This window comes from Ambystoma mexicanum, chromosome 10, assembly GCF_040938575.1.
Source record: "Ambystoma mexicanum isolate Mex_15411 chromosome 10, UKY_AmexF1_1, whole genome shotgun sequence".
NCBI classification, from domain to species: domain Eukaryota; kingdom Metazoa; phylum Chordata; class Amphibia; order Caudata; family Ambystomatidae; genus Ambystoma; species Ambystoma mexicanum.
This window is the reverse complement of record NC_090932.1, coordinates 1,462,430,787-1,462,448,296: the sequence shown is the minus strand read 5'-3', so window position 1 is coordinate 1,462,448,296 and position 17,510 is coordinate 1,462,430,787. Positions and strand designations below refer to the sequence as shown.

The 17,510-nt window shown below is 48.6% G+C and overlaps 1 protein-coding gene across 1 annotated transcript in view; it reads left to right on the top strand.

The window, feature by feature from the left end:
* Positions 1-10,003: 10,003 nt before the first annotated feature.
* The window catches only part of CCDC63 (coiled-coil domain containing 63), a 680,572-nt gene continuing 673,065 nt past the window's right edge, over positions 10,004-17,510 (top strand). Inside the window, exons 1-2 of the mRNA XM_069619536.1 lie at positions 10,004-10,086; positions 10,491-10,578. The gene's annotated coding sequence lies outside the window, so the exon portion shown is untranslated. The remainder of the gene's footprint in view (positions 10,087-10,490; positions 10,579-17,510) is intronic.

Here is a 17,510-nt window from a genome sequence, read left to right as displayed (position 1 = left end):
ACCGATTTAGTGGCGCTGTGGCGTCCTTCCGTGGCCGACCCTACCTTCACAAAAAAAGGCGAAGCCAGGTCTGAAAGGGAGAAAGACCCCAAGTGGAAAACTAAAGGTGAGGAGGAAGGGGAAGGAGGGGAGACGGAGTCCTCTTTGGAGGAAGAGGATATTTCGGACCCATGTGACACAGATATAATTTCAATGTAACCAATAGGAAATATTCACAATACAATACAAGATCCACAGGGATGACTTCATTTGAAACAATACTTTTCTCCCAGCAAACCCCAACCTCCAGGCCTCCATTAAATATGACCCCTTTAATTTAAAGGCAAGGTGCAGGGAGAGAGAACACAATGGAAACATTGTTTTGGCTTCTTATTTAAAAAGGCACTATTTGGGAAGGTAATTCAATGGGAAAAATCGTTTTGGGCTTGTTACTAGAAATGCAATATCAGGGAAAGGAATACAGTGGGAAAATAATTTTTTGCAACACACATGAAAATGAAAGCAATGCTTGGTAATTCTGGTTTGGGAATAAAGGAGGAATTTTGTTTTGCAGCACACATACAAATGAGATGTAAGGCTTTATAATTCTGACTTTAAAAATCACTGGGAATACATGGGAAGTTTTGTTTTGTACCCTCTACATTCACCTGAAAGGTAGCATTTAGGATGACTTATTTTGGGATTATGGACACCCCTCTCTGGGACAGGAGTCAGGGGTTTCAGAAGGACAGCCACCCACGTCTTTGTGGTCTATACCGGCTCTAACACACTGGTCATGATCTTTCGAACTCTAAAAAAACTCAACCCGTGATTTTTCTACATGGGAATTAATTTATTTATTTTAATCAAATGTGCTAAAGGTCTACACAGTGTCTCCCCTTGCCCCACAATTTAATGGAAAGGATTAAGGCAGGCAGTTCCCAGCACAATTCAATTTCAACAGAGAGGGTGGTTTTTTAAGGGGAAATAATTTGAATGAGATTTAATAAACTGAGCGAAGGGCCTACCTAGTACCCCCCCACCCTTTATCCACGAAAGGAAAGGGATAAAGGCAGATGGATCTGCACGCAATTGATGGTTTTGGGATATCTACTTACATAGGAGCTCTCTACTCTTTGCTCAGGAGGCCAGCCAGATTTTTAGGACCCTCTTTTTGTAGGCAGCTCACACCAGGCCTCTCCCACATCATGGTCCCTTCAGATAGGCCTCTCTCAGATAGGGCTCCCAGGTTTCCAGGCAAGCTTTACCCTGGTGGTCTTGGTAGCTCTCCTTGCCTGTCTGCTAGTTGTTCCTCGCTAGAGTCAAGCAGCAGGCTATCTCCCGGAATCAAGTGAAAAGGCCTTTTTCTGATGCAAACATGCCCTCTTATAGCACTGATGACACTCCAACATGGTCACAATTCTCACTGTAAGGATTGGCTAGCACTCTCCCTTCACCTGCAACCAAGACACCCACTGGCTGCTGGTAGGACCAGAAGATGGGAGATATTGAAGTGGGAAGGTCGCAATCCGGCCCTGCTCCCTCACCCGCAAAATACTCATACCGAAAGAAGAACCAAAGATAATGTGGCCGCAGATCGCACGAGCATGCACCAATACCCACAGCGCGTATGATGGACAAAAACAAGGAAAAATACTGTATCAGTCAACCTTACAACCCAAGAGCAGTATGAACATTACCCAAGGTGGATGAAGACCCACAGGATGGAACCAAAGTCAACTCAATTGACAGTCTAGACTAAAGCGCAAGGAAGCCATGCATCCAGTTGTTACAGACAATACAACGTAGTAGCGTTAGACTTGAAGCACACTTGCCTTCCGCACACCGGGACACAATCACGCACCCAAACACATGAAGAACACATGCATACGGATCTATAAATTAGAGGACAGTAACATGTACATACTGCCTACACGTTTATTATTTTGTCATTAGCAACACAGAAACCACAAGAAGCCAGAAGATCTTGTGTAAATGCTTTCAGATGCCACATGCAAATAACCTTACAGAATACAGGATCACTCGAGGGACCCAGCAGAGTTAGAACCCACTAATCTATGGATACTATGGAAAAGCACATGTAGTAGAAACAAGACTATGGCTCAGGAAATCACAATAGGCCACAACAATCTCATAAAGCTGAAGCTAAACTGAATGCAGTGCGTTCAAGAGAGTTGCTGTGTGTGGAACAGGATTACTGCCAACGTTGCATTGTTGCAAATGACAATCTGTCCACTGAACTGAAGTAACACCAGCGCGGCAGACACAAATAATTCTCCTTAAATTCAGGCTAATTCAGAGCTCCAGAAGCTCACAAACACAGCTTCTGAACATGTGGTACAGCAGAGCTGGCGATGAGCCAAGAACCAACAGATGGGAAGAGCTGAGGTCTCATGAGCCAGACAGTGGCTGGCAACAAAGTTGTTACAACCAGAGCCGAAGTTACACGATGGGAAAGGAGCATTCTCATAATTATGGTGGTTCACATGCAGTTATAATGCAGACACATAGTTGCACATGTGGCCTTGAACAGGTAAACTCTGAGCCGAGAACCAACTTGAGTCCCAGGCCTGGGGGCTAGCAGTTCAACCAATCACAATTTGTGGCCCTTAGGGGTGGGTAGCCGGGGCCATCAGACTATGGCCCTCATTACGACCCAGGCGGTAAGCAGAAAACGATGCGGGTAAATGAATACCGGCATCGTTTACCGCTAGGTCCGATTATGACCCGCGATAGTGCAATTAGCGACATCGTAGTTTACGGTGCCGCTAACAGCACCAAGGTCGCGCGCGCGCGACCCACCATGCCGCAAATACCGGCATGGCGCAAAGCTACGCAGATCACAAACCAAGCGGACATGCCCCTAACGCCATCGCCAAGGCCGTAAAGTACCTTAACGCCATGGCGCTAATTCCGCCATCGCGAACCAACCGTAAATGGCCATGTGCAGTGTTCCCAGCTGCCACAGGTGCACAGAATCAGCACAGGTGGAGGCAATACAGACTCTCCCAGTGCAAAAAGAGCACACCCCACCCCTACCAGCCCCAGTCACACTCCACAATGATACCAATTGGACTAGCAATGTTGGGGCTGGAGGACCTGATAGCAATGCGAGTGCTACAACTGCAACAACAACAACAACAACAACAACAACAACACCTGCACAGAGGAGACGCAGGAGGAGAAGGAGGGCAAGGCAGGGCCAGCAAGCCCCACTAGCATAGCCAGTGGCACCACACAGGCAGCCCCCAATCCCACTCATCAGAGCCAGTCCATTCAACCTCACCGCAGAGCAGATCCACACCCTGTACCGACTGGACCGGGACACCATCACCAACATTGTGCACATGATACACAACGACATTGTCAGCATGATAGAAACACCCACCGCCATCCCGCCCCTACTGAAGGTTGTGTCCGTGCTCCACTTCCTGGCCACAGGCACCTACCAGCACACAGTGGGCCACTTGCATGGCATATCCCAACCATTATTCTCACGTACACTGATCCAAGTGCTCGATGCCCTCCTCAAGCACACAGACGACCACATCTCATTGCCACCGTCTGCCCAGGAGATTGCCAACACCAAAGTGGGTTTCCATGCACTAGCTGGCATACCTGGTTGCATTGGTGCCATCGACTGCACCCATGTTGAATTGGTGGTCCCACATGCCATGGAGGTACCATACCGCAACCGTAAACTATTTCACTCAATCAACGTGCAAATGGTCTGCGACTCCAACAGGATCTTCACACATTGTTGTGCCCGATTCCCCGGATCAACGCATGATTCAATGGTCCTTCGGAACTCCACAATACCACGCTACATGGAGCGACATGCAGGCCCAAGATCCTGCCTACTCGGTGAGTCTAATGTCATGAGCATGGAAATGCGAAGTGTGTAGGTGATCGACGTACCAATGCATATTGCACCTGGCAGAAAGGAGGGGGGGAATGATGCATACGTCACATGGCTGCGACTAGCAGTAGCCAAATCATACCCTGAGGCAGCACTCACGTCATCTGACAACAGTATACATGATGCCTGATCTAATCAGCCCTAACAAGTGAATGAAAGTGTACCCCAACCATGACACAACCATCTGCAAGTGCATTGTACGAAATGTGACCACATTGACTCCAAAGGAACGCACCTACATGCACGTCACCAAACACCATCAACTGAAAGGCCTGTCCCCCATAACTGCGCACAAAGGAGGCACATGTCGGACAGGAACATCAATGCACCACTACACAGACAGCAAGACCCACAAACTCCCCCCATTGACACCAGTATTGTTCCCTGGGGTCATAATGAGCCAGACAGCAATGTTGCAATCATGTGAGCATTGACCTCACAGGACACGTGCCAGGTCACATAAAGTAATGGCCTGAACGGACACAGTGGATGGGCACTCACAAGGCAATTGTCCCCCCTGCATTGTGTCTTGGCATGCAAAACAGTACATGAGAGCCATGAACATATACCGGTTGCATAGTGTGAATCCATTAGCACAACTAAATCTGGTGCAAAGTAACAGTTGAATGCAAGGCATGGTGGCGCGTCATGTTCAGAAAGCAATCTCATTCCTGACACATACATTGTTGCCCATTTACAGGTGATGCAGGCTATCCCCTGAAGAGGTGGCTCCTTACACCAGTCCGGAACCCACAGAACCAGCATGAGGAGGACTACAACCGTGCCCATGCACGTACCCGTGTGGTGATAGAGCAGGCCTTTGGCCTACTGAAGGCACGTTTCCGCTGCCTCAGCAGGTCTGGCGGGGCACTCCTGTACCGCCATGAGAAGGTTGCGAAGATCGTCATGGCATGTGTCATGCTACACAATATGTGCGTCAGACGTAACGTGCCTCTGCCCCCTGACGCAGAACTGCAACCACCTGATGATGAGGATGATGAGGGTGGGGATGGGGCATCACCTCAAGGAGGCAGCGATGCACAGGAGGGCCGTGAAATGCGTCAGAATCTCATTGACCAATGCTTCTAGCACACACTGCGTGTGCGTGTAAAATGTGGACGGCACTTGGGGCACTGTGTGTGTCTGGTATATGCACACTGTAGACTGTACAACAATAAAGCACACATACACAATGAGCAATGTCCACACATTTGGTATGTGATAAACGTAAAAGTGTATTGTGCTCCTGAAAAGATATGACGCACCCAATCACCCCTCCCCCTCCCCCCAGAAATCCCTGCAAAGGAGTGCCAGTGCCTGTGGTGAAGTGGGTAATGTTTTAGTGGTCCACTGTGCGGGCACTATTGCCAGCCCCCTGTCCCGGAACCTGGGGCCCCCCTGCCTGTACTCCTCCGGGTCCTGGATGACCTGCGGACGGGGCTGGATGGGGCCGAACTTGCAGCTGAGGAGGTACCGGGCTGCTCGGTACGCCGTGTGTCCATGATTGTCCGTATCAGTTCACTAATTATATTCCGCACTGCGGCTAGTTCCGTGCATATGTTCGTGCCTGCTGATTGGATGGCTGCCTTGATGCTGTCAGCACACCTCTCCATGCCTGAACTGGCACCTCCACAATCAGCAACATGCTGCGTTAGGATTGACGCCAGTTGTTCTTGCCTCACTGATATTTGGTCCAGCACCTGGCTGTAATCAGGCACAATGGGGGTTGCAATTGCAGGCCCAATAGGACTACTCCCCTCCTCCCCTACTCCCACTGGGCTTGGAGTGGCTGGCCATGAACCGTCCAGGGGATTGCCCCTGTGTGTCCTGTCCATGCAGGCTACATGGGGACAGGTGTGGGGAGGTAAGTTGGGTGTGGGTGGGACCTTCCATGTCATCATCCCCATTCGCCACATCGCTGTCGGAACAGTTTGCGATGGCTGCAGTCTCCCCGACTGTACTGCTCCCCGCAGACACAATCCCCTCAGTGGGCAGCAGTGGTTGTGGGTCTGCCGTGGGTGCCATCATGTCCCTTTCCTCGGGGGGAATTGCTGCCCTGGGCTGTTCGGCAACAGGAATATTGGCCTGCTGTGGGTTGGCCATGGGTCCAGCAGAGGTGGATGGTTGGTGGCCTCTTCCCTCTGTCCTGGTCTTCTTGGCTGGGGTGGTGCCACTCTCGTCCCTGCCGGTGTCCGAGTGTGAGCCTGTGGTGGAGCAGAGGAGGGAAAGTGTTATTGATGGTTCAGCGGACATTGAGCAGGCATTGTGATGAGTGCCATGGTTTAGATGGATAGATGGTGGACTTTGTAGGCCGTGACATACAGGTTGTCTCCCTTTTGGGTGGGTTGAGCATGCAGGAATGTGTGTGCCTGCTGTAGAGTGTACATGCTGCATGTGTGCAGGGTGTGGGTCTTCTGCTGATGTGTTGCGTTTGCCATATGGGGCGACATTGTGATTCCCATGTAAGTGTGATTCAGGGTGTTTTGCAAGGCTGATTTGGAGGCACCTACCTGTGTCTCCTGATGTCGGGGCTCCTCTCTCCATTCGGCCGACGCCCTCGATGCACTCTATGCCGATCAATGAGGCACATGTCTCCTCCCATGGCTGCATCTTCAGTGGGGAGTCTGCTCCACCGCCAGTTGCCAGTCCCAGGTTGCGGTATGCCCCTTACTCGGAGCCGGAGGTCATCCCACCTTTTGCGGCACTGTCTGGCGGTGCGTGGGGTGGTACCTATGGCACTGACGCGTTGTGCCACGAGTTCCCATACTGCTTTTTTCCGGGCTATGGCTGGTCTCGTCATTTCTGATGAGAAGACGACGTCTGCCTTCTCCTGCAGCGTTTCTGCCAGCATAGTCAGTTCTTCGCGACTGAAGCGGTCCTGCCGCTGCCTGTCGCAGGCTTTTTTAACAACTTGTGGCATGGTTAGGTGAGGAAATGGGTGGGTAGTGGGATTCACAGGGTTTCAGGGTCGGATGTAGTGTGGTTGGGTGGGATGGCAATGGATTGTGTTTTTAAATATGGCCGCTGTGCTCTTTCCCGTTCCGCCGCGATGATGCTACTTCCGGTTCCGCTTATTTGCGGTGACCGCTAATTACGGGGCCCGCTAATTACGGGGCCCGCTGATTACGGTCGCCGCTATGATGGGTGGCGGTAGGTCACCTAGCGCAGCATTCGATGCCGGTAAGGGCTGTTTACGCCATGGCTTAGTTTACATTACCGCCATGGCGTAATGCACGTGCGCGATGGGTCGGAATATGGCGCTCTTTACGCCATCGGTCCATGGCGTAAACGATGATTATGCCATGGCGGTAATGTAGCTTACTTACCGCCAGGGTCGTAATGAGGGCCTATGACTTTGTTGTGATGTAACTGCAATACAAAACTGGTCAGCGAGCCAGTGTTCGCCAAAGCTGTGCTTGGAAGTCTCTCCATGTACTATTCCCTGATGGTGTGTTAGCTGTAATAAACCACAGTTGAACTTGCTACCTGTCTGGACTTGCGTTCCTTTTGGGAAAGGGAAGGAGTAAGGCCTTCCATGGGTTCGGTGTCCACGAACTCCTAGTAACCACCCTGCTTGCCTGGGAGTTGTCCCCTAACAATATGTATGATGTCAGCTGAGGGAGGAGAAAGATTTGTCATCCCAGAGTGACATGTCGGTTTTACATTTTGTGTTCTGAACAATCTCACAATGTGGTAACTCCCTTAATCTTTCAGATAAGCACATGAATATATGTATTTTTGAGTTCTATATTGTATGGCGAGTCAGACAATACGAATTTTATTTCGGCATGCCCTTCTTGGGCAGAGCTACTGTTTTTCGCGGTTTGCTGCTGTGTCAAAATTGCTACAACTCTGACACTACATACTTCCAACATTAATGTCACTGTCTATTAGTCTATCAATATCTCCAATTTCTCAGATTTATCAAAATGCCAGAATCATACTTTTGATTATAACTTAAGTCACAAAAGATTCGTTTTTACCTGGTCCTGACTGGCTTTTTATCCCCTTTCAAAACCGTTTGACTCAGCCAGAGAGCTACGGGGTCACCAGTACCCCAGGGACCACCTCAGTTGTTTGCAGCCTGCCCACAGCGTAAATGGGCCTCCTTCTCCTAAGGTTCGGATACAGAGCTCAGATGCCGGCAGCCATCTTGGTTGCCGGCTCTCAAGCACCCCCAGAGACCTGTTGCTTATGAAAAGGAAAGGCTGCGGGGGATTGAACAGAAGCTAGCCTCCTCAAAGGTGTCTAATCCCAATCACAGATAAAAAAAGATGCCAAAACCCTTCTCAGTTCCCCCTCTGATACCCTAGCTACTGTAACCCCACTCCCTTCCCAAGCCTGTAGCTTCAAAGGCCCTTTGGTGTGGAACACTCTGGTGTGTGGCTGGCCTTTGTTATACGTTTTCCTCTTTGAAGTATGATTCCCAGGAGATTGCTTGGTGAGAGATCCTGCATTTGAGAGGAGGTGTTGCCCAGCCTTCCAGAGAATAAAAGGAGGACAGAATCCTGCCTTTTTTCTCACTTGCAGAAGTGGAGGAAGGCGGGCTAGCCATGAATGTGCATAGCCTTCCACAGCTGACCTGGCTCACAGGGTTGACACTTGTACGATATTAAGTAGTGAGTGGCTTTAACAATTGTGGGCTCTTATTAGTCACCATAGCAAAACTAGGGATGGCCTTTTCTTAGCGTTTACCCTTCAACCAGACTGACAGGGCCACAATTATGCCATTTTAGATCATGGGTGCAGGGACATGGACTTCCAGCAGCTGTCACAAAGGCACATGTGACCAGGGGTGTCGCTAGGCCTGGAAAAGATTGGGGCTACGCTAACATTGGGACTGCCGGAACTCTGGGCTAGCTAGCCTTTTGGTTGTAGCCTCTGAGCTTCTATCCGGGGCAACAACTTAAAGACCCAGGGCTAGAGCTCCCTCTGCCCCCCCCCCCCAGCTGCGCCTCTGTTGATGTGACCTTTGAACCTTACCTTTGCCACTGAAGGGAAAATGCTGCAGATTTCGGGAGACTGATGCAGCTTTGCACATGTGTGCACTATGCTTCTGGCATAGAGCTTTTTATGGGAGGGGCTCCGACCAACAGACCGTTCAGCGATGGATTACCTGCATCATTATACTCATAAAAAAGGGCTGTCTAGCTCACCGTCATCTGATGGCAATCCTTCATAAAAACAATGTGCACCTGCTCCACCGGGCATGTGCCCTTGAGTGTACCTTTGCTGGCGGTCATTTTCCAGTGATTGACCCACATTGCATGGCTAAGGTGCCAATGCGGTACCAGCGGTTTAATGTGTTATTGGCCAAACATGCTATTGTATTGGATGGCCTGGGCTTTCGCTCTGTGTAGGGTGTCTGTGCATTGAGCATATCATTGTTTTGAAGGTGATGTGTGGTTGTGTTTTATGGGCGCAGCACCACTGTGACATACAGGTTGCCCCTGGACTGAACAGAAAAGGGTCAGCTCTCAGAAGCACACACACCAATACAGAGGCGTGCTGCGAGGAGGGATAGCCCAACGCAGTTCGATACCCGGTCACGTGCTTAGAGGCTGCAGTCCGGAACAAAGCGCTATATTTAAAAACGGTATGTACAAGAGCTCCCTTCTATAATTTTCTGAAGGATTTTACTAACTTCAAAACAAAAGTTTTTTTTTTCTTTCTGGAATCTAAACAACTATTGCAGAAACGCAATCTCCCACACAACCCACCACTCACCCTGTGTAACCCCACTCATCCTGTGCTGCCCGGTGCACACCAACAGCTACAACCTAAACTCTCCCACTCCCCATTGAAATAAACCCACTGTCCTCCACCTCTCCCCGTCTTCGGTTATCAGCATAACCAACTTTCCCCGGCCACCCCTTGTCTCTTTTGGTAGTGAGTCCCGGCTCCCTTTTTCTGTCAGACACAGCTGATCTAAGCTTAAGCAGAATCTTATGAGAGGCAGGCCGTGTGTACCGGGAAAGGAGGGCCATTAGATGTAAGCCTCCATTGTGACGTCAGCGGCAGAGCTCCTCTGTTTGCTCACTGCCTGAAGATTCCGTTCCAAAGAGCACACAATCTGTTCTTAACACTGTATCATTACATAGCAACGGGGAAACCGATCCTGGCGTCCGCCAGGCCAGGCTGCCAAGCAGGAAGTGCCTCCAAAACACGTAGGTATTGTCCCTTCGTCATTTTCAGACAAGAGGCTGATTTAAAAGTACAGTGTAATTAGGTACTGCGTTAAAACAGGAACTGAAAGGTGGACCATGATCCCACGATGAGGTGCGTTGGCAGACACCCTATCTACTGTCCATCAGAACCGCTCTCAGAGGCATAACCAGGATTGTCTTGTAGTTGGGCCCTCAGCGGTGATAACATCTGATTACATATGTAAATGCCCACACAACACTGCTGAGTGGGCATTTACATGGGCTTTGCCCTCTCTGACCCTACCCTGGCTACGCCTCCGAGGCTCTCACACCCTTGAAACGCTCAACGGGAACCTCGTGTGTTGAAAGCAACGTTCAGTAGGATGACCTGTGATTAAGTCCATCTTCTTTTGTTTTTTTCCTAGCGGTGGTTTCCAGCTGTGTGACTTGCCGGTCCTGTCTCTGTGAGAAGTGAAATATATTATCCCCTGTTGTTACTGGACCATCGGCCAGGTGTGTTCAATTTTAGAATTATTTCATAAAACCTATGAATCCAATTGTAAAATGTTGAGTGATTGTGAAATATTCCAATGCCTTTTCCCTATGCCCGTTCCCTATGCCAACTCCCCTGCTGCCAGAGACCGACCAGCCAAGCAGACACATGTTGTAATATCCTCAGTGTGACTTGAATATGCCCCCATGTACCTCGATTTCCAAATACTGTCATGTTTATTTTTGAAGTGTTTTAAAGAACCCAGGTAAGGGCAAAGACGAACAGGTAATTCTCCACAAGAATAAAAATGCAGTATGCATGCAGACAAATAGCTGCCTGGCTGTTTGTTGGAATGTTTTGTAGACATACAGTATAGAAAGAAAAAATAATAATGCCGTATTGTCACTGTAAGAACACACTCATGATGGCTTTCCGCAAATATTGCCAGTATTTGCACCTGTCCAAACACACCTGTGATGGCTTTGACCAAATATTTCAAGTATTTGCCCCTATAAGGACCCATCTGTGATGGCTTCACCCCAGAATGCCCCCACTTACCCCTTAACGGACACAGCAATGATCACTGCCCAAATAATGCCAGCATTTTCCCCTGTAAAGACACACGTGTGACAGCTTTGTTCCTTTAAGTGCACACTTGTTATGGCTTTGCCCCCCAAATGCCAGCGTTTGTCCGTGTAACGACACACCTGTGATTTCTTTGGTCCAATATCACAGCATGTGCCCCTGTAAGGATGGATACTTCTGAGATGGCGTTTCCCCAGCAAGCCAGCATTTGTTTGTGTAAGAACATGGAATGTCTTATTTTAAGCATAGACATGGTAACAAGACTTTCATCCATTGCAGTGAATGAACATATTTTTTACTTTGTCTCTGTTTAATGTAATAGTGTGCAAACTGTGTAGTGCAATTGCAAGCATCTTTCAGTGTTGAAAGGCATTTACTGCTAATATGGGCACTACTTAAGTAAATTACAGTGTGTTCTAGATGTTGAAATCAGCATGTCAAAATGGCTGTACTTTTACAAAGAGTATTTAAATATAGTACCCAATATACCTTTGAAGGTAAAAAAAGATGTTTGGGGGGAGTGGTTTGGGTGGCCCAGTGAGAGGATGCCTCTTTCAGCCTCTGTACCGCGCTGGGCCTGCAGAGAGCATGCTGCTGCTTGACGTTACCATTGGTGCTTGATGTTCCAGCTCCTGTCGAGGGAACCATAGAGGCATGTGGGTGTGACGTTGCAGAGCCTGTTGCCCCTGATTTATCGAGTTGTGAGCTTCAGAACAGACGGCGCAGCACTTGCGCCAGTTTCAAGATGGCGTCCTCGACTTCCACATGCCCTGAGAGGTTGATGCTCAGTTAGTGCAGGACACTTGGTGAGCGCTAGCCAGAGACTGATGCCTGATCCTCCCTCCTTGAATTTGCACTCCCGAACAGATTGCTCTGTACCCTGGATTTCTTTACCTACTGGTGAGTCCCCATGTGTTGGTATGTATCGTCCTTTGTATTGGAGAGGTGTGTCTCTGATCGGGGCTCTATGCTCGAGCCTGCTGCATCTGGGTCTTTGTGCAGCATCATACGGTGTGCTCCCTCAGGGTCGACATCTGGACTCGCTGTGGTGCTTCGGGCAATGTGATCCCTATCGTGGGTGTTTTGGCTGTAAACACTGAAGGTTCCTTACTTGTACTTTGTATCATTTGATTTCCTTGGGCACAGGAGGTTCTGGGGCCACCTACCACCCTTGAACTGAGATACCTGGATCTGAGATGGCAAAGGGAAGACCCTGAGAGGTGGCGACATTGCGTCTCTGCTACAAGTTCGGAGGGACCTAGGAAGAGCGACAGTGCAGTGATGTTGGTGCACTACCCTTAGGAGAGGGGCGAGGATGTGGCCTTACCTGCTACTAAGCTGGACCTGGCCAACCTGCTGGGGGAGCTGAAGTGAGAACTCCAGAGCAGCGTTGCTGATCTCCCCTCAAAAGTCGTGACACTCAATAAGCGAGAGGTGGAGGCGGAACTGCATATCAGAAGATCGAAGACTCCCTTTGTGAGTAGACTCTGGAATCTACTGATGCCTTCCAACGCCTTCTGGAGCTGGAAACGAGGTGTGAGACCCTGAAGTATAAACAGGAGGACATTGAGAACGGCTCGAGACATAACAACATCAGACTATGTGGCATTCCCTGGTCTGTTGGTGATGCCGATATGCTGGACCACGTCCGGCTTCTTTTTTGATTACTTCTGCGACTGCCTGGCGATGCAGAGGTGGAACTTGGTCATGACCATCGTCTTTGTGGAACTTCACAGGAAGGCTCAAGCTAACCGCCAACGTTCTCAACAGAGTTTACTTCTTCTCCCTTAAACAACAAATCATGGCTCTGGCACGTACCAGAATGGCTGTAACATTCTAGGGTGCTGATCTTCAGATATTTTAGGACGTGGCGGCCACAACAATACAAAAGCACAGGGCACTTCACCCACTTACTGTGTGGCTCAGGGAGGACGGTATTCATTACAGATCGGGTTTCCATACTGCTCTATTTTTCATTAGCAACGGTAAACAGTGGCCAACAACATCGCCTCAGGACGCTGAGGACTTGCTGTCATCGTGGTTGTTTGACTCTCATTCTGAAGGGCCTTCTGTCCCGCCTCCCCCACTGAAGCGTAATATCCCTAAACCACGGCAGAGAATGTCATAGAGAGTTGGTAAGGAGAGAAACCAGCGCCTCAGGGTTAAGTGAAAAATGTTCGCAGCAGCTTGGAACTTTTAGCTTTTCTTCTTAAGTTTATCACAGCAAGATCTGACCTCTACAGCATGGGCTCCATTGTATTAGCAAACTGGTGAACTAAACAGTGACATGAACATTTCTTTAATTGATCCGTGACTGTCTACTGGCCCCGCAGTGGCGGGCATTAGTCCTGAGCTATGCTGATAATAGCTCACTTTTTTATCAGTTTCTGTTTGGAAATCTTTTCTTTATTTGTTGGTGGGAGGACCTGGGAAGGGGTTCAATAAAAGTTGGGGTGAGATTGGAGGCGTGACAATAGGGGCTGTATTGTGCTTGGTCTTTATGGGGTGCTGGCAGCTGCTCAGGTCTTATATCCCTCTGGTTCTGAAAGTACAGTAGTGGATTCCCTGTCAAGGGTCAAGGTACTCACTCTTAATGTGGAGCGTCTGAACTCCCCTAGCAAGCATAAATCAGGCCTACAAAGCCTCCGGAACAAAGGCTGTTCCATTGCCTTGCTGCAGGAGATGCATTTGTGTCCCCCAGATTTCGATAGATTGAGCAGTAGATACTTTCCCAGGCAATACCTGGCGTCTGATGGCACCAAGAATGGTGGGACGGGGGATCCTGTTTCCCGGGATGTTCCCTTTGTTGTGTTGGAGGTTAAGAGTGACACAGGGGGCAGGTTTCTAGGGGTCAAGGGCACACTATCTGGTGACCTGTTTACATTCATAGCTCTTTATATGCCTTTAATGAGAAACAGAATGTGTTTTTGGTGGACATCTTGTCACAGATTGTCCCTTTCACCGAAGGACAGCTGTTTCTGGGGGAAGGAGGATTTTAATCTCTTACCTGACACTAGGGTGGATAAATCCCACCAGCCCTCCTCTACAGATTTCATATTGGCCCTATCTTTATTGAAAGTGCTGAGGGAGATGAATTTGGTTGATTTGTGGAGGCTATTACACAAGGGGGAATGTGACTGTATACATTTATCACATGTATATAGGACCTCTGTAGGATTGATATGTTGCTTGTATATCCCTCTCTGGTTCCCTTTGTTCCGGAGGTTTCTATCGCCACTCGTGTCCTCTCAGACTATGCCTTGGTAGAGCTTGTACTTTCAGTGGATGATTTGTTTCCGGCTCATAGACCTCAATGGAAGCTATATGACCTGGCCTTGCCAGACATGGTCTTAAGAGAGGCATTAGCCAAGGTCATTGCTGACTACTTTAGGAAAAATGGTGACTGTGATGTCCTGGTGGCCATGGTATGAGATGCAATGAACGCAGTGATTAGGGGGGAACTAATTGCTCACACTGCTGCGTTCATCAACAGGAACAGAACCCTCAGGGAAGAACTCGAAGGGGAGGTGCATGTGGCCAAGACGCTTTATAAGCAATTAGGCTCTGTGAAAGCCAGAAGGCACTTGCGGGTGGCGCGAAACTAATTGGAAGCACATTTAGCGGGGCGTACGGCTCGAGCGATCATCCACACTAAACAATCATTTTGCTAAAGACAATAAGGCAAATACAATTCTGGTTTGCAAACTGAAGGCCATACACACAAGAATTACCATTGTGGGTTTGGCAGATCAAGAGGGAAGTATTCCATGCACAGAATCAGGAAAGGTGTAAATCATTGAAAGATATTTTGCTGCGGAAATGGCAGAATGCTTCTCTTCCCCCTCCACCTCAGTATATGACCAACTTCTGCATCTCCCCAAGCTTTTGTCCACGGACCTGGAGACCATAGACCTATAACCATGGAAGAAGTTGTGGCCGTGAAAGCTTCTCTCAAACAGAGGACCTCATGGGTCCTGATGGTTTCTTTGGCTCATTTCATAAGATTTTATAACCACTGCTCCTTAGACCCTTGACAAACGTATTCAATTTGTTTCTGGGATCAGGCAAAGTTACTCCATCTATGAAGGAGTCGACTACTGTTCTAATACTTAAGCCAGGAAAGTCTCCACAAGATTGTCATTCATACAGGCCAGTCTCTGTTGAACCTGGACAACAAGTTGTATTCCAAAGTATTGGCCACAAGACTGGCCACGGTGCTGCCCCAATTGATCAACCCTGATCAAGAAGAGTTTGTACCTGAACGGAGTACACACAATAACATTAGGCCGGTCTTGGATCTGGTGGACATAGCCAGGAAGGATGGCCTTAGCCTGGGGGTTGTGGCGCTTGATGCCAGCAAAGCCTTCGATAGAGTGCATTGGCCCTACCTGCATAAGGTGCTACATTCTTTTCAATTTGGTCTGTCGTCTCAGCACATGGTACTAGCTAATTACCATTCCCCCTCCACTCGAGGGATTAACTGGGAGTTCACAGCCCCCATTCCTATTACTTGAGGCACTAGGCAGGGTAGTCCGTTGTCTCTGTGGAAATTTGTTCCAGTCATCGAACCGTTTGCTCAAAGGATCGGAGATGTTATGTTACAGGATATTTATACTGTGCACTATTACCACCTGAGTGGTCCCCTGGTGCTCTGCCGGGTCTTAAAAGCAAGAGGATAAGGTAAGTTAGTAGGACTGAGCGGGAAAAAAGCTCAAGAGAACCGTGACGTGAGAGTTCCTGGGGGTGAGAACTCCTGCTTCTCCACAGGAGACCTATTGGGCCAACTCCCCAGGGCTATTCAGTTCCCTGGCCTCCGACCTCTGACAATGGAGTAATCAGAAAATATAATTTATGGGTTGCATTTCTGCTGTGAAAATGACTCTCTGCCAAGTCTTTCCGGTCAAAATATCTATAGCTGAACTGAAGATATTGCAACATAGGATTCTACATTTTATATGGGTGGGTAAAAAGCCTAAGATCCCAAAATCTGCGGTGTTAAGTGATGTCAGGTAGGGAGGGAGGGACCTTCTTAGGTACAATCTGGCTGCCCTGATTTCAAAGCTTCTGGCCTGGAGGACATAAGCCCCCACCCCCATAGAGAGGTTACACTTGAATAGTCCAACTCACCTTGTAAGCTATCTTTTCTGCCCTTTGTTGACCACTTTAGACTCCCTCGATCTGCCACACTCCTGGTCTCGACAAAGGTGTTGTTGTTTTACTGGCACAAGGCTCTTAGAAAACAGGGTGTGGACCCATGTCTGGGCCTGTGTTCCCCGATCTTTGGTAATCCAGAGTTCTCCCCGGGATTCATAGGGAAAAAAAACAGTGCTGTAGCGGGGGCTTTCATCGCTTCCACCAGTTGTACCGAGATGGATATCCTCTCTCGTTTATTGAGTGTAAGACTCTATTCTCACGGTATCAGGTAATAATATCGCCATGTATATGGTCGCCGTAAATAATATCGCCGGGAAAATGTCGTGGCGATATTATTTGTGTGATCATATATATGGGGACAGGGGCAAAAAAAAAAAGTTTGGAGGTTGCGGGGGTATCCCCCACATGTTCCATGCAATAATGTTGCCACAAAAAACTGCAATTTTTCGGCGATATTTTTGCATGGCGAGATTTTTGTGGCGACATTATTACATGGAACCATTCTCACTGGAGGAGACTGAACGATTTAGGTATATCCAGATCCGACATTGGATCACCCAGCCTTTGATGAGGAGTTGTGTGACTAATAAAGTGATGGGCTTGGATGTACCTTGATGAAGGGGTGGCCAGTGGTAAGATTTCATGTTTTTATAAATTGCTGGGGGGTAACTTACAGTTAAACCATCTTACATCACCAGTTAGGACACTTTTGTAGGGCACTCTGTAGAAGATGACACCTGGGAAGAAATTTGGGCTAGAAATCATGCATTTCTAAATGTGTGACAAATACAGAATACATGCACACATTTTGTTATAGAAGGTGCTTACACTACACAAGATGAACCCATACTTGGATCCGGCTGTTGGTGCGGATGCGGGATCCGGGGGAGCTACTTTCACATGTGGTGGTCTAGTCCTGTGAGTCACATTTTCTGGGTTGCCATACTGTCTCATTCGGGAGATTCGGGAGATTCGGCAAATTGTTGAAGTGGTCTTACCTTTGGACCCTTGAAAGCTGGCATTCCCCACAATTACAGTGAAATAACCAAATAAGAGAGACTAAGGAACATACCCCAGTAGGGAATGAGACCAGGACCAAGTGCAAGTGAGGTAAACGATAAGTCTTTATATAAAGTAAAATGGGGCACGTAGAGGACTCTGCTACTCCGAGAGCGCTCTGCCCAAGCAACAGAAAATACATGTTAAATTACAA